This window comes from Falco punctatus (assembly GCF_963210335.1).
Source record: "Falco punctatus genome assembly, chromosome: 10".
NCBI lineage: Eukaryota > Metazoa > Chordata > Aves > Falconiformes > Falconidae > Falco > Falco punctatus.
Genome location: NC_137590.1, coordinates 25,390,657 through 25,410,463, shown reverse-complemented (window position 1 = coordinate 25,410,463; position 19,807 = coordinate 25,390,657).

The following is a 19,807-nucleotide window of genomic DNA, read 5'->3' as shown; positions in this document are numbered from 1 at the left end:
GTATATAAATATTAAGCGAAAAATCTCTTCTTGCAGAACACAGACATTTGTTTTAGAAAGCTATCTGCAGTCAAGATAGCCTTTAAGCACTGAATGCTTGGCTTTCTATGTCTTTATGTATCTCTTCCTACCAAAAGTGGAGTTAAGCAGTCTAAAACGTTTCCCCAAATTAAATTAAATATAAGAAAAATAGATTTCATACTAAAATAACATTGTTTTAATGTTGGATATTTGGCATTAAATAGCAATGATAACTAAACCTTCTGCAGTTACCTCTGTTATGGGAGGTACTAAGTGATTTAAATTCTTTTTTGCTGCAGTTTTTCACTGGATTTTGATAAATACCAATGCACTCTGTTAAATGGCTGTCATGTTCCACTCTGTAATTTGTAGAACACTTTCAGTGTCTGAAAGGTGATGTAAGAAATAAGAAAAGTGATTTTATTGATCCTTTGTGATTTGAAAAGCTGTTCAACTTCCAAACAGCAATAAAATTTGCCTTCCTTTATGAAATAACATGGAAAACTGTTGTAAGCACAAATGAAGTATGAATGGTGTGTTAACAGAGGAAACTATCTCTCTCTGTCCTTAGAATCTTTTTCAGGAGTTGGACTAGGTCAATAAAGTGAAGATTATGATCACTGCTCCTCCTGAGAAGTTTAACTGGTTTTTATAAAACTTTGGTTAGCTGCAGTGCTCAGCACATTTTTGTAGATTCTTGTAAAACTTTGACTTACTGAGAAGGGAAGGGAGCTGTGTCTCTAGAAGGAGGTTCAGCTGTCCAGACATAGGTGTTTAAGGTAATCTTTAGGTGTTGAGGGATATACCACCAGGCTTCCAGCTGCTTCACATTACTGCAGATCTCCTGTGTTGTATCTATGAGAACTATGCGGACCCTTTGAGTACATTAGAAATCTTAAATACCAGCAAGTGTCTATTTTTAAGCTGTTGATTCCTACCCTAAATGCTTCCTTTTCCAGCTTAGTGTTTTGGAGGAATGTGCATTTCACAGCTGTCATTCTTAGTTTTCCTGTTTTGTTTTCTGAGAAACAGTCACACTTACATGGTGAGCCACAGCATGGAGTCAGCCCCATATTGAAAGAAAACAGATTCTAAAGGATGCTGTAGGAAGAGACTTATGAAAAGGGCTAAGTTTCACAGAATGTGGTTGGATCTCAAGTTTGTCTGTTTGCAATAATTTTTACACAATTAGACTTTCTTTCACTATTTTTGCTGATTGAAGGCTGCAGTCAGCCCCTTTCTTACCTGCACATGTTTAGCCAGTGACATGTTATCCTGTGATACTGATAGTAAAGGCAAGAAGTACACGAGCTATTTTCAGGGTTTTTTGGTGACCTATCTCAGTGCTCTCAGCAAGTCCTTGGTATCTTTGGGGAAGTCTTATTCAGTGCTCTTTCTAATGTTTTTTTTCAATGCATCTCATACTTTTACCAGTTTACATGATGCCTATAAGATGTCAAAACCTGAACATCATGGTTGAATCCCTGAGTTTCTATGCGAAAGATGAAAAACTCACCCAGTCCGGCAAATACTGTTGAGGAAAAAATCCTTCCTACATTACAAGTATTGTCCCAAATAGACCAAAATACAATCATAAGTTAGTTGCTAGACATGGAGGGTTCAAGTTTCTTGGAAGACATGGCTTTTAGAATGAGGATGAGTAGAGATGTGAGAAGTAGGACTGATTTATATGCTTCCCTCGGTGCACAAGAACTAATGACTTAAAATAACTAATGGCCACTAATTTCTTTCCCACCCTTATTGTCATCCTCACTTTTCACGTATGGGAAACAGCAAATCCATTGTCTCCTTTCACTCAAAAGCTTCTTTGAAGGATGCTTGTAGAAAGGCATTCCATAGTATTATATTTGCCTGGCTCAAAATAATAACTTAATGTTTTGGGTGTTACCTGGTAGAAATATAATTTAGATGTTGTCTGTCATTCTTATGATCTTACATGTTGGGACCAACTAGGGATGTAAGAGAATGCTCTTGTTATATCAGCTGTAACAGATATGTGCTGTCCTAGCAGTACATTCCATTTGTGAATAGTCCCTTTGAAAGGCACTAGTGGCACTTCTAATATTAATTAACTGGTTTAATACAGTTTTGGTTTTGGGCCTTATTGGATCACTTTGCTTCCATAAGTAAGCTTGATTTCACAAGTTTCTAAATATTTTGTCTTCAATCCAGATATGCATTTAAGTGTGCTCCAAGTTAAGTACTTGCTAGGTACAAGCATTCTTGGATCTGAGTCAGAATGCTTATGACCTTGTCATATTTAATACTAAGGCAGACACGTCTGGGGGAGTTGGTTTCATTTTAATTTTTCTGAATCACTTGGACAAATTCAGTTATTACATTTTTATAAGACTTATTAGTGTTGGAAAATGACTAAGGAATATACCCCTGAGGAGATGGAAATGTTTTCCTACTGCCATCAACGACAGAGCTATGAATTGGTATGGTTTGTAACGGCTAAGCAAATGATTGACCTTGATTCTTTATACACTGTATATTAAATTCCAAGTGGGCAAAACATAGGTAAAAGTAATTGTCTACATATGTATTGTAAACTGATTCCTCCATGAAGACAGATGAGAATGTATTTTACAAAAAATAATGCATTATAATTATTTTAAAAATCTATTTTTACGTAGGCTCTTTAGACTGTACAATCTGCATTTAAAAACTCTATATTCATTTCGAGTACCCCTCAGATTTCCATTTGTGAAAACTCCTCTATAAAAATCCAATCTTTTTCACTGTTGCAATAATTTTCCATGATCTATCTGCCATGTAAGTGTTCTAAAGGTTAAAGCTTTGAATTGGTGACAAATTAGCTTTCATTATCTGCTTTAGTCACATCTTGACAAAATTATTCTAATAGCTGTATCTGCTGCAGATACAGCTCTAGCTCTCCGGTCCTCACAGAGAGGAGATGTTATGTATCCATCTGAAAATGAAAGGGGGGTATAATAAACATCACATTCCCATTTTCAGAAAGCATTTGAAGATGTTTGTTTACATTAATGTACCAATTTGAGCAGCTTACCTTTATTTAAATGGAATAAGGAGTGGGGGGTGGGTGGGGGGTGGGGAAGACTGTAGCAGCCGACAAAGCATGGTGACCCAGCTTGTCACCCAGTGACCTGTGAGAAGGAAATAATGAACTGTGAGTAGCTGTCATCTTAACTGTTTCTGACAGTTTGGCTATGGGCACATCTGTGTTAGTTGCATGGAAAGGCCTTTGTTGTTTTCCCACTAGTGACTTTGCAGACCGCTGTGGGGTTTGCTGGCTGCCCTGCTCTTACACTTCCCCTCCTTTTTTAGTAGTAAGAGCAGCTGCCACTGATAGAGCTGACATTTTCTTTTAATGATTTACTTGGCATTTATACCATTAAAAACAAGAAGTTAATGTGAAATAGAACTTCTGGTTATTATAAATGAAAATATGCTCTATATTCGTGTAAGGCCTGTTGTAAGGGCGCCTATGATAACACTGTATTTTCTACATAACTTGCAGCAGTGTTCAAGGGCTGTTGGTACCCTTCCTTCCTAATATCTTTTCGTACTTCACTATTTTGAGTGAATTATCAAGTTTACTGGTAATAACATCTTAAATAAGCCACTGTACAATGCAACTAGGCAGCTTTGCATGGTTAAATGATATATTACAAAACAGCCAACCAACCCCGAACCCCCTCTCCCCCCCCCTTGCTTATTTAGTACTATAGGAAGCAATTGCTTCCCTTTCCAGATTGACCCAAGCATATGGGTCTTTTCTGGTACCGTAGTGCTAAATCTTCGATCACTTTGCTCACACTACTATTAGCATTTTCAGCTCGCAGACTGTTAAATATAGGCACATTTTCTCTCATAATAGAGTTCCTAGCTGATTTGTGGAAGGTGATTGTTAAGAAAAACTTGAAATCATGGTTAAAATGAATGACTAAATAACTTATAAAGTGTAAAGCTATCTGTTTTAACAAACTGTAAATATTTTATGCAGTTGACATACCTTATTGCTTTTATGTTATAATATGCTTGAAGTAGGCTATTAGAAATTGCTTTGCAGGAATTGAATATTAAGAACTTCACTCACCAGAATGAAAGTACAGCACACAGAAGCTGAAATCTTTTTGTAGCTGCTGTAGGTTTTGGGGAGCTTATATTGGTCTTCTCATACTTATGCACCTTTGCTCCTTCTTCTTAGGTGCTTCACGTCTCAAGTTCAAGCTATACTTGACAATCCTCACATACAAGGGAAAAGAAATCTGTATTTTAAATCTGAGGACACAGATTTATGATTTGGTCCCTTTGGGGGCTGTAGTACAGCATGCAGCATGATGTAGAATACAGGTCACCATCTCTTGCCTAATTGTATGGCAACAGAGCCATGAGATATACATAACAGTGAGTCCCATTGCCCCTTTTTTGCTACATCACCGGTGCAATCCTCTATCCTCACTTATTTAAAAGTGGTGCAAGGACATGTGGTGAACAGGAGATGTGCAAATACAGCACGATTCTCTAGTGTCATATATAGTTCAGAGAAGCATTGTAGGTGCCTTCTGAATCTGTTTACGCCATGTGTAATGTGAAATAAGTAAAAAAACAAGCAAAAGCCTGAAACCCAATACTTCCTTGAATGTGGGTGTCATTGTTCTAACCGCAATGAGATCCCAGTTTCCCGAGGATGTAGAAAAAACTTGTGTATTCTTCCAGTAGATACGCAATCCCTTTATGTACATAAAGCGAACGAGGGTTACAGAGGATGCCAGCACAGAGAGAGGAGGTGTCCTGTGGGTTTGTTAGCAGTGACTGGTGGAGTTAGGGGGCTCCAAGGGGATGCTTTAGTTCCCTGTCTGATACCTGCTGGACCAGTGCATCTCTGTCATTAAAGATTCTCTCATACCTCCATGTAGTGTGTCTCCTGGGTATGACGAAAGGGTCAGCATGCCTTGTACTCCATCCCAGCTGTGTAACTCCTTCACCAGGGCAGCACACTTGCAACTAAACTAACGATTTAATACTTTTTTTTTTTTTAATTGGTTATGGCTAGGTAAATATGCAGGCCGATCCACAGAAGACTTGCAGTTTATGGCATTTCTCTGTATTGTATGAAGCAGTTAATCAGTTCCACACCTCTACATTAAGCTATTCAGCTCTAAAATAATTTGTGAAAAGAAGGTGAACGTATTGACAGAGACCTGAAATTATACATTATTTTTCCTGGTGGAACCAAATGAAAGCTGTACCACTTAGAGCTTTTTTTCAAACTCCCTGAAGTCTCTTATTTCTCTTAATAAATGTTAACGCCATAGAGAAACTTAAATATTGATTGAAGCCGTGAAGTTTCACAGGCACATCTATCAGATTCTAGAACTTGCTTATTCTTTGCAGAGACATTTCCACGCTATCATATTTATATATATCCGTATGCTTTTATGACAGCTTTGCTAGGTTAAAGGTGTTTTCTCACTAAAGTATTGTTTAAAAGTAATAATTTTAAATTAATACATATTACAAAGTTGCAGAGATGGTATACTCCAATATTTTTTTTCAAGAAAATGTTATTGTTTTTGTTTGTGCCACTTGCAAAAGCAAAATACACAAGTGAAGCCTTCATCACTGAGTGTAAAGGCAAAAAATAGGCCTGTGGATCCTAGGACCCTAGCCTGAAACTTTCCAGGATTCAAATCCCTCATTGCAGAAGTGACTAATTTGGGATTTTTTAATTGGAGAAAAAGGTTTCCAATTCACCAGTCCTCTGACTATGTTCATCCTCTACAAAAAGATTTAATGAGAACCACTTAAAAAAAAAAAATATCCATCCCCTGTGAGTTATTTTTTTCTTTTCTAAGGTAAAATTCAGAACTATTACCGCAAGCTACCTGGCAAATTATCTTCGCAAGGGTCTCTCTTTGATTAGTACAGTCTTGGTTGCTTGGGTTTAGATTTTCAGGTTTTCTCTGGTTCTAAGGGCTAAACTTGATTTTAGGGAGAGATTTGCTGTGTGAAGTACGCTGACCTGGAAGAAGGACGTGGGCTGCGTGTAGAACCCAGCACAGCCAGGAAGCGCAGGGACCCTGTTGGGAACTGATGGTCTTTGCAACTCCTATTGAGTTTGGGCTGCGCACAATTTTTGTTGCGACTTAAGAATGAGGAGATCTGTTAGATTTGTCATATGTCTGTCAAAAACTCTATTTCAGCAAAGAATTGAATATTAAATACACATTTTGACAGGTTCATTTGGAAGCCATATCCCTTCTTTTTCAGAACTTTTAAATAATATTTTGGTTTGAGAGTTCAATAGACTTATGGAAACAAAAAATGTATTTTAATATGATGGCTTAATATGATCAATAAATAATTATGTAGATACATTTGAAGGGAAAATGAATATAACTTTTATTTGCTGGCTAGATGGACACTCACAACTTTTGTTACTTATAATAGTTGTCTTCTCAATAAGACACTCATAATTAACCACCTATAAAATATCAGCTGTTAGAAAAGTGATAAATTGATCTTAAATTCCTGAGACAGTGCAACAACTACTTTAAGTCAGTTTTGGAGGATTTAAAGAAAATGAAAGTCTTCAATGAAAAATTTATAAGAACACATTTTTTCAGAAAAACTGGCAAATTTCTACATTATATGTGAATGTATGTTTTCATATAAAATGCTAGCTTTACATTTTCCTCATATTTTAAAGAAAATTAGAATATGAAGAAGGTAGAATATGAGATGCTATAAAAATCTGGAGAGTGAAATCACACGAATATGTAATATTTAAGAAAATGCCTTGCATAGGCAATTCACTGGTTTTTACAGGATACAGTTTACCCACAGATAAGTGTATGAGCCTACATAAAATAAAATATGACTTGATTAAGCAACAACCCAATTTTTAAATGTTGAAACTATTTTTCATGACAATTCTGTACAGAGTTCAATCATGTTCACTGTCACTAGATTAAGAGATAATTTACTTGAATTGTATGAAGCACTCTACTTTTCAAATTAGCTTAAAATAGGCAAGGAAATTCCCCAAAGTTGGCTTTTATAGGTAGGTTATGCTTGAAAGCATACGCTTATCTTCATCCAGGTTCCTGTATTTATCGAGTGCTTATTATCAACTGATAATAAAAACAAACTGAATGAGTTAATGAACTTGAACGAGCAAGACCACAGCAGGAACTGAGTCACTGACAACTTAACTATGGTAAGCAAAGGTTGCTGCTTTTTTTACCGCTTAACATGTTGGAATAGGAGACAGAAGGAAAAAAACAGTTTCCTAGACAGACAATGTGTGTCAGGTATAAATCGAGCCACTGCTGTAATCCTTTCCCATTTGTCAAAATTGTAAGGGACATGCTGTTTTTCCTTTGGTGATTATGGAACAGAAATAAGCTCAGAAACAACCTAACAGTGGTCTGGTCCTGTCCTGTGTGAGTTACAGCCTCTTAGCCCATGCCAGTCAAGTTTAATGACTTTGGTTTTCTTTCCTCACCCTGTTCTTGGATTTGAGACACTTAATTGACTGATAACAGCAATATCAAGTTCTTTAGCTGCATGTAAAGCAACCCCACTTTTCAAAAAAGAAAAACAACCCGCTCTTTTGAAGATATAGAGAGGGCATAGAAAATACTGGAGAAATCTAACTAGGAAGAACGATAGGATGTACAGAATACATAAGAACAAAATAAATAGTAAAGAAACAAGAGCAGTGCACAAGCACTCTCCTGAGTTTTTTCTCATAAGTAGTAGTTCTTGAGAGTTGTTTTTTGGGTGTGGGTGTGTGTTGGTTTTGCTGGTTTTGTGTGGTTTGTGGGCATTTGGGGTGTTTTGTGGTTGGTTTGTTTTTTTTTTCAGGATATGTTTATTTCTGGGTAAAGTGATATACAGGAGTGAAGAGAGAAAGGGAAGCGTGTTTCATCTTAGCTGATATTTTGAAGTAATTATATATCATAATCAAAATTTAATTAATGGAGGTTACAGGTGAGCATTTATTCTAAATTACAGGACAAAGTAATTGATACTAGGTTGAATAATAGTTACATAATCATTGCTTCTAGCTAAAAATAGGTATATCTGGAAGTCACAGTGAATCTTGTATCTGAGCAATTGGGCTGAATTTCTTTTGAGATCAGCTTTTAAATGCAGTAGATGAGGTGGTGTGGGTTTTGGTTGTTTTGTTTACTTTTTTTCCTTTTTTTTGTAGTACATGAAAATCCTGAGACTTAAGGTTAAGAAATGTTAGAAAAAATTTCTCAGTGACTCTGAAATGGTGAGAGATCTGGTATATTTGTAATATAGTATGTGACAAAAGAATTTTCTAAGAAAGATTTCTGCCAGTAATCCTCATGTTGGTGAAAAGTCTTAGGATATTAAAACGGAGAAATGTAGTTTTACTTACTTATCTCATTATAGTGAGCATACAACCGTCTGACAAAGATAAAACTCACAAACACATAACCAATCTCTCCCACTCCCAAACACAAGAAAACCAGTTCTGTGTGCTGCGGGAGCACAACTCCAGGCTTCTGCAACAATAATAGAGATGAGTTTGTACTTGTGTGCTGCTCCCTGCTCCTCTAGCCATCTGCAGAGGATGGAAATGGCTGCGAATGGCAAGAAACAGGGAGGTGAGCAAGGAGGACAACCGATGACAGATGGAGATGTCCCTCCATGCCTCGAGTAGTCTACTCTTTTCCATTCGTAGTCATACAATGACAGAAGTTAAAGATGAGAAAGATGTAACGGGTCATATTAAAAATCTTTCAACAAGGATAAGGTTGTTTCCTACAGTATCTTGTGCATTACCTAATATAATTTTAAGGGACTGAAGGAATGAGACTTCTATCGTTTCCCTAGGGGAGGGTGTGTGCTCGCGTCTTTTCTACAGTATAATAGTAATCTTCTCTGTTAGGAATATTTTTTCTGACATTCAGCCAAAAAATCACTCCCTTTGTACTACATAGGTTTGCAGCTTAGCCGTATTTTTGATGGGAATTTATCCTGCTTTGTTCAATGGTGAAGCTTAGTTATCATACGTGGTTACTTTGCTGGCCTATTTAAGTGAGAAATGCATCTTTCTAAATTCCCTGCGTTACTTTGACTCACCTCAGTCTCAGGGGAATCTTAAGAAAAAGTTTGTTTTCTGAAATATTGTAACCACCTCTTTTTATGCACTCCAACTTCCATGCCTTTATTTAGGCTTTTTTATGCTATAAGCTCATTTTGAGAGGTGATTCTGGCACTTAAGAGCCTTAACATCACGTGCTTTTTTGGTTAAGCTTATGCTCAGGTTTCCAAACGTGCTTGGGAAATGTAGGATCCAAAATTCAGTGCTTAGAAGTGGCTTCAAGACTCCTATGCACCATTAATGAGCTTTCAATAGGGCCAATATAAGGTCTTAAATATTTATGTTCTACTCAAAGTGAAAGGTAAATGATAAGTACCGACGGATACTTGTATCATCTCCTCTTAATGACTGGGCCAATATATTATTGTTCTAATGCAGTTAATAACGTCTTTATGTTAACAGAAAAAAGTCCAGTTAATCTAAAGCTTGTTCTAAACTCATCTTGTTTTTCTATCAATATTACTTCACGTGAGAGTAGTGTATCTACTAGGACAGTACTCCTAGTACAAATGGATTTATATCAACTAACTTAAGCTTTGTGTCAACATAGTCATGATTTTTTTCTATTTCCCCCACCCTCAAGTAAATATTTATGCTCACAAAACTGTATTTTCTGTTTAAATTTCATCTGTGTTTACCAAAGATCCTGCCTTTTCTCATTTTTGAGTGACTATGCTGGCAGGACTTTGTAGTGTAGATGTGGTCTTACAGATCACAGGGATCACTCTTGGTACAATGGATAGAGAGATCTTAGTAGCGCTTGTCTGATGGTGACCACGTATTGAGTCATGTTATTACTCATAATGTTTTTTTCACTCAAAAATACTCATAAAGTCAGTGGGCAGGGTTTTTTTTTGATAGTTTCATTTTTCAGAACTCTAAAAATTTGTCTGTACTACATAGAATAAAATTGTAAGTTTCTCTTCCTTCTATAAAATATTTTCATCAACTTTCTTTAGGGATTTCAACATTTCTTTGGTGTTGGTTAGCATCATTACAGCTGTTTATAAATGTGCTAAAGATTAAATTGTGCTTGCAGATGCACTTTTATTTGGCTGTTAGAATACGGAATTGTATTAAAATGTTAGTGTGGTATTTTTAGAAATAAAAAAGTCCAAAAGCCCAATACTAAAGGGCTTGCCCATTTACAAAGTTAGCTATTAAAATAAGTAAGCGTGTGTGTATGTTGGCATTTCTGGGTGTATGGGTGAGGCTGCATATTTACAAGTGGCAGGCCTGTAGATGTTTGTTGCCGTAAGTGGCTTGATCAGGGGTGCAGATGGGTTGGGGTGGAAACAAGCCACAACCCCCCCAACCCCAACCCAAAACTGCCCTGGGGATGCTCAGAATCCTGCAAGTTCTGGTTCTTCAGCTGCTGATTCCCTGTATGTTGTCACTCTGGAGGTGATGGCATAGGGATCAGGCTTTGCAGCTCTGCAAAAGGAATGTGCATTTGCAGACTCCTACATCTTTATAAGCAAGCAAAGGATTTGTGAATTTAAATTAGAATCTTCTAATGCAGATTTTTTTTTTTTTTTTTTTTTTTTTAATCTGGTTGCTCACTTCCAAGGTATTCTAGCAGGTATGGGGAAGTGCACATCTTACAGGGTGTAACTTCTATTTATGTCTTCAAAACTCTTTCCACTTGAGGAAAAACCTGCAATGTATCATTAAAGACAACCAGTAGGGCATTTTCAAAATATAATTATGGGACCTGAAAAGGACTGTAAATTTTTCAGGAAACATAGAAAATCCAGATTCAAATCATAAAAGACATCCCTTGTAAGGGGCATATGTCTGTTTCTGTTGATCAAATTAATTTAGTCTTTCCTAAAACATATCAGTAAGAATAATTGGTGTATTTCCTACTTAATGTATTTCGTCCATCTATTTTTCTTCTTTCAGCTTAATAATATGGACTCCAAAATAATGTTTGCTTTCAGATAAGCTTTGGTCTTAATCTCACTGAAATAATTCATTTTTAGATACCTTTCACCACACAAATAATTTTCTTAAACTGAACCACTTGTTCACTAATAACCCACTGCCAACATGAAGACAATAACTTATAAGTTTTAAAACGTTGCTTCTAATCTGATTCAACCTCCCCAAATAAATTTTACTTAATTTTTACTCACTTATAAACCTTGATTTGTGTTAAAGTCACACATTTAAATAGGGTACAGATTATATATTTTCTAATTATTCTAATATGAATTGATAGAGACATGCAACTAATAACAGAAATACTTTTTTCCTTTGCCAGACCTCCATAAATCTTGAAGATGGATGTAAACCATATTTTTATTAGCTAAACAAGAAAACTATCAGAACTTCAGCTTTTTTTTCTGAAATCTATGGCAGTCATTTTAAAAATACATTTTTCGCAGTGGAGCTTTTATTCTTTTTTTCATTTGACTTTGCCAGTAGGGACCTCTGTTCAGCATTTCATCCAAAGAAGACCCCTTTGACAGTGTGGCTGCTCTTCCCCTACAAGCGCTGTGCCTCCGTGTCAGTGCTGAATTAGAGACTAAGTTTTTATGTTGTCCTTCAACCCCTGACCTTCTGGCCTGGAGGCAAGAACACGACTAGCACAGCTATGCTGAAACAGAAAGCAGAGAGCAAACAAAGATGAAGCACCATGGAATCAGTAAAAACTAACTATTTCTGTACATTTTCCTCTTCTAAAAAGAAGGGGGGAAAAAAGGCAAACCCTGCTTTCTTTTCTCTTGAAGCTTGAGTCTGTCTTTAGGCAGCTTTGGCTTGTTCACTGACCCAGGAACAAGTACCATCACCCTATTAGCACCCTGAGCGTGAGATAACCATACCACGACACTCTCTCGCACTACAGTGTATACATATGTTTTGAGGCAGATGAAGATAATGAATTTGGATTATTGAGGGGTTGGTGGTGTTTCTTCATGGTGACAGTTATGATTATTCCAGTCCATTAAAAAGATTTTTTTTAAAAAATACTAATCTTGTGTGTTATACATAATGAATCCACAGCAGAAATAATTCAAAAGAATATTACAGTGCTTTGTGTTAAAATATAGACGTTTCAATTTGCTTTCTGTTGTTGAAATGAACCATTACAGGGATTTATCAGTATAATGAAGGTAGTGTGGACTTTTCAAAACCCAAGAAAAGTTTTACTCTGACTTTCTTCAAAAAGTATAATCTTTCAGTAACTACAACACTGTATGTCAAGTTATTCCACAGGTTAATCAGGGGTTTGTTAACAAGTGTTCCTTTCTTTGTCCTGAGACCTGTAAGAGCACGCTGAATCTGATGACCTCCTACATCTTATTCTATTCTATTTCTACTGAAATAGATGGCCAACAGTCAGGCTGTCAGCTCTTAGTCCCTTTTCCATGCTCATCCACTAAATTTCCATCGTTCTCCCTGCTTTCTCTTTCTAAACTGAAGAATCACATTCTACTGTTCTTTGCCTAGAAAGCACCACACATCTTGGATCACATTTGTTGCACCTCTTCACTGTTTTTTTCTAGTTTTTCTCTACATTCTTTTTCATATGGCAAGAACCAGAACTTCTTGTGTTTTTTTTCAGGATGCTGATTCTTCATGGGTTCAACAGTGGTATAGAGATATGTAGTTTTGGTTCAATGGTCCTTTTCTAATAATGCTTAAAATATGATGTGCTGTCCTGACACTGATCTGCTGCGTAGATGAGATTTCCATAAGTCTGACTTTTATTGCAATATCTTGTTCTTCAGCAGGCAACTGAAGTTAAATAATTGCAAAAGCTGTAGACAACCCAGTAAGGTAATATTCTACAGCAAAAAACAAAATACTTTTGGGGTTTTTAAGTCTTTAACATACAAAGATTTGGTCTAAGGATAATAGAGTTTGGTAAAAACTGCAAAAGAAGTATCTTTGTGCTATCTACTTATAACTGTGATGGCTGTGATAGGCAGAGATGTGTTAGTAGAAGCTAGGAGAGGGGTAGGATGAGACATTGTCCTTATGAATAATTATAGAATCATGGAATGGTTTGGGTTGGAAGGGACCTTAAAGATCACCTAGTCCCACCCCCCTGCCATGGGCAGGGACACCTTCCACCAGCCCAGGCTGCTCCCAGCCCCGTCCAGCCTGGCCCTGAGCACTGCCAGGGATGGGGCAGCCACAGCTGCTCTGGGCAGCCTGTGCCAGCGCCTCACTGCCCTCACAGGGAAGAATTTCTTCTTTCTATATCAAATCTAAATCTGTCCTCTTTCAGTTTAAAGCCATTTCCCCTTGTCCTGTCACTACAGGCCCTTGTAAAAAGCCCCTCTCCAGCTTTCCTGTAGCCCCCCTTTAGGTACTGGAAGATGCTGTAAGGTCTCTCTTCTCTTCTCCAGGCTGAACAATCCCAACTCTCTCAGCCTGTCTTCACAAGAGAGGTGCTCCAGCCCTCTGGTCATCTTCATGGCCCTCCTCTGGACTCGCCCACACAGGTCCGTGCCCTTATTATGTTGGAGGTGCCAGAGCTGAACACCATTCTCCAGGTGGGGTTTTATGAGAGCAGAGCAGAGGGTCAGAATCACCCCCCTTGACCTGCTGGCCATGCTTCTTTTGATGCAGCCCAGGACACAGTTGGCTTTCTGGGCTGCCAGGGCACACTGCTGGAAGTATTCCTTTCTAGTTGCAGCCCCTCAAAGAGACTGCTCCAGCCCTTATTGTTTTGGAAATACTTCAGATAAGCACCAGCAGATTTACAGGACGAGCAGAGCAATATTCTGGAATCCGAATCCTCCAGCACATCTAAAGTACCAGAAAAATTATAAGATATGTAAGATAAGGAAGCAATATTTAAGTAATCAAAATATCTAGACTAAACTTAACGTTGCTGTCTTTCAACTGATTGGGAAGGATTTTTCTTGCTATAAAGGAGTAAGGTTAAAATTGGTTATATAAAATAAAGGAGCTGAAGATTGCAATTCAGATTCAGCCTTAGTTTCCTAACTTTAATTTTTTTAATTGTGTGGTCTTATTTTCCAAAATATTTGTTTTTCATAGATTGTGGATGACATTTTAGAGCGACATATGAACCTTGCAAGAATTTAGTTTTATCCTAATAAAATTACACCCAAAGACCTCAGACTTTTTCTTTTCACTCTAGCCTACTTTGGTACCACAAAGCTGTTGTAAAGCTGGTGAATTTGGTTCTTGAGGTGTCCCCAGCACTACTGGGATGCTGGATGCTTGCTTCAAGACTGCTCTGGCATTTTATTTCTGTTCTGTGGTATGGCTTGACTGAACATAAGGGACTGGGCATAGATCTTGATTGAAACTGAAAAGTGGCAGCAAGATGGAGAAGGATGAGGCCCTTTTTAATTTCTAAGTCTATGTCTCCCTTTCAGCAATAAGCAATAGTAAGCAAGCTAATAATACTGGGTGCTTAAATGCTTCCAATAGCTTTCAGTCAGGGTTAACGCAGCAGGACATATTTTCTCCCAAACCTGGAAAGATTCAATTCCTGGGGCATTCCCTTCCTTCTTCCCTGATTTTTGTATCAAGTGTGCTTATTTTGGTTATTGCAATATATTTGTAGTAGAATGAGTTTTTTCTTAGAATGTTTATTTCAAAATCTGGAAGAATTTTTACTCATCCTCCCTCTAATCCCATGATTTTGGAGAACAGGAGGTTGGGATGAGTGAGAAGCAGGAAAAGGAAGGCTTCTATTTCACAAGGCCCTAGTTTTTAATATATAGAGAAATCGCGATGAGGAAAAAATTATTTCCTGCTAGATTATGTAATTTCAAAACTGAGATCTATCAGTCATTTTATAAAGACATTTATTAAATACTTTAAGCATTGCTAATTAGATGCAAAAGAACACAGTAACAGGAATACAAGAAATGTTCCTCTTCACATGTATTTATAAAGATCAGAACAATGTAATTGTCTGAGGAAGAAAAGCAACATATTTAGTGCTTTCTGCAGTTTTGTACCTAGATACATATTGGATTAATATTGGATTTTAATATGATTTCAAATTCTTTTTAATTTCTTAAATTAATTTCCAGAGAAGACATTCCTTTCACCTTTGGTGAAATATGCTTTTTAAAGACCCCTATATATATATGTTTTAAAGAAGTTCAAATATGTTAAAAAAAACCCCTTAGTTTAATGTTTGAATAGATGCAGCACTTGTACGTGTACTTAAAAAGAAACAGTTTTTTAAAATTACTTCTGAGACACTAAAAAAATAATCTAATGCTTGTTAGTTGTTGTTTTTTTTTTTTGCTTCTTCATTTGCTTTGTTTAAAGAACCACTCTATTTTCCATTGCAGTGTTTTCTTCATTCAGACAGGTAATTTCCTGGAATGCCACAATACCTTGCACAGGTTCTGTCTGGTTACTTTCAGTGAAAATTCTATGTATCGTATAATCTTCTTATTTAAAATGTTGATGGAAATGGTTTGCTCAACTGTTATGACCTTTATCCTTATGAAATGTATAGTGTCTAAATGATTAATCTGAAGCCACATCCATTCTGCTTGTTTTCTACTGTACATTGTAGCAATATAAATGCCTGAAGAAGTATGAGCATTCCCCTACTAATCATCATTTAAAATGTAAAATACATAAAATATGCACACTCTGAGATTACTTTTTAAGGCACTTAGTCTTCTTTTTTTTTTTTTTTTTTTTTTTTTTTTTTCTCCTCTGGGAAAAATATAGAAAAATCTAATTCCTTACTGCATTTTTCCTTAAGAACTCAGTACACTTTATTACTTTCAAGCTTAATTGGAAATAATGTGTAGCCAAGATAGATTTTTGTGCATGACAGAAAAATAAAATAGATTAGAAGGAAAATCACCTAGGAAATATTCCATGTTCATTTTGTTCCAGTGTGGTTGAATACTTAGATTACAATAATAGTTCAGGATTTAATGGCAACTCCATAAAAATAATTGTATAAACAGGTTGGGTTCTAGGAATTTTTTTTTTTTTTTACTATAAGCAAGGTAATCTTGAACCTGCAAAATCTTACTAACCTTACTACTGATCTGTGGGCTTTATATTGCAAGATTCTCAGCATCATTTCTTTTTCAAATATAGTAAAACCTTTATGCATCTATTTAACTGAATGGCCCAAATGTTTGATTTTTAGGGAGACTTCTTTGACACACACGTTTGCTTTGCTTAATGGTGCCTGTTTGCTCAGTATCGAGCACTCTGTGGGACTGCTATCTGCGATTTGTCAGAGTACAGAACTGCAGTGTAGAGGGAGACCCAAAACATGGGGAACTTTTAACTACAGGAAACATGCCTGGTTCATACTCTTTTCTCTTTTATTTGCCTTTGCTCGTGCACCCTTGTCTGCCCAATTTATAAGTCAGGGGAGCCCCAGCTTACTACTTCTGTTATGATGCTGATGAGGCTTTTCGTTATGGAATGTCAGGAGTTTTGGATCACCCTACTAGTAATAGTAAATGTTTCTGTCTTTGCTAATTAAGCAGGTTTTTATACATTTATATTGGGTATTTGATGGATTTAACTTTCTATTCATAGCACTGTCGGCAGAATGTCTGCTGTAGGGCTGAGAATACCCTAACTTTTGATTTGTAAGAGCAAGCTTAAAAGCTGCCCTTTTCCTAAGTACTGGTAGAACTAAATAGTTTTTGATATGTCCACAGCAGAAGCTAACTAGAGCTTTTCTGTTAACACCTGACAAATGTGGTCGGTAATCCTTCTGTAAGAGATGCAGCCTCCCAGTATTTTCCTTCTTCATAATGGGCTCATTGGTGTGTCAAATGGCTATGGAAGCTGGAAGGAGGAAATTGCATTTTACACTTTTAATACATAATACATCATCATACTATGTTATAATTTTGTTTTGCTTAAGTTCATCAGAACCCAGGTAAAAATAACTGCGTTCGGAAGTAGTTTCCTCTGCTTAACAGACTCCAAGGATGGAATCTCTAAATGAGTTTCTTCCCCCCCAAGCAAACACCCAGCCCTTCACGTTAGTCCCATTAACGTTCGGTAATAAGTTAGTCTTCCAATATCAGTAAGACGATGCGGGCCTGATGGAAGTTAAATGTCCCTAAATCCTATGAATTGATCTGCAGGAGCTGTTTTCCACATGAACGGTGCCTTCAGCCAGGCGTACATCCGCGGAGCAGCGGAGGTCAGGGTGAGGAAGGAGGAGCGGGCTTGGCGGCACACATGCACTCTATTCCTGACAGTGTCTTGCTTCAGCAAAGGCAAGTGAAGCGCGCACACCATGCTCAGTGGCATTTCCAAATGCAGCTCAGCTGGGGGCCTCTGCTTATTGCATCAGTGGCACATACTGAGAAAAAAAGGAAATACATAATTTTGTCAAAGTAGTAGATCACAATCTCCCCCTCCTCCTTCAAAATCATCACTGGCACACACTAATAGCTCTAATAGATACAGATTTTATGCATATTTCAGTCACAGCAGTATTTCTAATGCATATGTGAAAGGGTCCTTAATTTATGTCTACCAACTGTGTGGTGCCCTTCTTTTGGGTAATGTCATCATCCTAATGGTGTTTCTATTATACTCAAAGGTAGCAAATGAGGCTTATTGCAGGAAGGTAATTGATTTTCACTGAGTGAAAATGTAAATAGCCATAAGAAATCCTATGAAAGACAAGCAGTTCAGAATTGCCAGAAAAAAAAGACACATTCATATACATTCCTTATTGGTGTTAGTACCTGTAAAATGTTTCTTATTATAAGAAACTCACAATGACTGTGTTTCACGTTATTTTATTTCAAATTGAAATAAAAATTGGAGAATTTAGATGATTTTGTCTTTACCAGTTTGACTGTGCATTTGATGAAAATTACCATCCTGTTCAGTAAGGGTGCTTCATTTTGTCAGGTTTCTCTCAAGTGGAAGTGAATAAAATTCCTGATATAGACATGTAAAGAAAAATTGTTCTTTGGGATTTCAGTAGTAAGAAGTAGTCATTTCAGGCACCCTCTTTGTGGATTGGCAGTGTGAGCTCTCCTTTGCATCTTGAAGGGTTATTGGGGATGGCGTGGTTTACTCAGACCTCAGGATTCCAGAAAAATGCATGAGTTAAAAAGAAAACATGCCCTTCGTGTTCTGGCTGCATCACAGCCACCGTTTTAGGGAATTGTTTTGGGTCAGCAAAAAATAGCCACCTGTGGTTACAGCCTTTCTGTATATTTTGCAAAGTGGATAGGCTGTGGGGTTTTTTCCTCTCAGAATATTGTCTTCCCATTATTTTTGCTGTCCACAGTGTGCTCCTGACTGCCAAAGTGATACCTGCTATGAAGGGCAAAGCTGATTAGATGCACATTTATCTCCTTTCAATATTGCACTGAGAGTTTAAAGTTCTGTGTGTTTTATGATCAAGGACTGATGGCAATGGGTTATTTTTCTCCCATGAATAAACTGATTTTCAAATCTTCCACTGAGTAAATGACCAGGAAATCCTGCATATTTTAATCCCTGCTGGTTCTATCCATTATCTCCTAAGTCATATTTCTGTCCCAGCATAATTGTTTGGAGCTTTTCTGCCATGTAATTATTATTTTCATAACGAAAACTCACTCATAATAAAAACCCCTCACAAAATAAAGACTTGTGATAAAGCTCACAAGTAACTTATTTTGTTTAGAACTGGAACACTTTGGGCTTCCAGCCTAATGAGTATTTATCCTTCCATAGTTTTCTGGGAGGAAAACAAAAAGCCCAATAGAGATTTCACTTAAACTGTGGAGTTGAGAATGCTCTGAGTTTTAATATGGAATAACAATACCGGTGTTAGTTGAGTGTAAAAGATCTTATGTTAAAAGGTCTTAGTTAAAGATGAAATTGCTGTTAATACTTCTAGCTTTAATTGGCCTCTGCATGTAGTATTTTTGTGGTCTGGTGTATATATACAAGCTTTGGAATGTGTGCAAGCACAAAGCAGGTCAGAAAGCTCTCTAATTTTGCAGTATCAGAAAGCAAAATTGTGTGGTTTTTAATGTCAAGTACCTGCCTCCAGTTTTATGCAACCCATTGCTTGACTCTTACTAGTACCTACAGGGCTTTAAAAATAAATCTGTTATTCTTACCAACAACTTTTCACCTTCTAAAAAAAAAAAAAATTATGTCTTGACTTTCAGGAACCCTGTATAATTAAAGTATTGCAGTCTTAACTCTATATAGATTCAAACTGTAGTTTAACATCTTAGATGTACAGAGTAAATGTCTATTATTGCCTGTTTCAATCTGATATTAATCTATGAAGTTTGAAAACCAAAATAACATCCATGAATGTTGCTTAAATTTTCATATGTGGTCTTACTGAAGCAGCAGATTTGGTGCTTTTTAGAAGTTTTTCACAGTAAGTCTATTCTTTCTCTGAAATAGATCTGCATGCTGTCTGATAAACTTGGTTATGCTGCACTTGATAATCTTTTAATTGGTAGGTCTTGATTAAAAAGTAAAAAAGCTTTTTACAAAAATATATAAAAGGAAACAGGGAAATTAATTGGAATTGCACGTTCCGTGTTCATAGTTGGGGTAGTGTGGCCTGTTCAGGCAGCTCTCTGCTAATAAAACTATGGATGTATTTAATACAGAACAAAAGGAAAACTTCTATGCAGAAACATTCCACTGTTGAGCAGAGGAAAA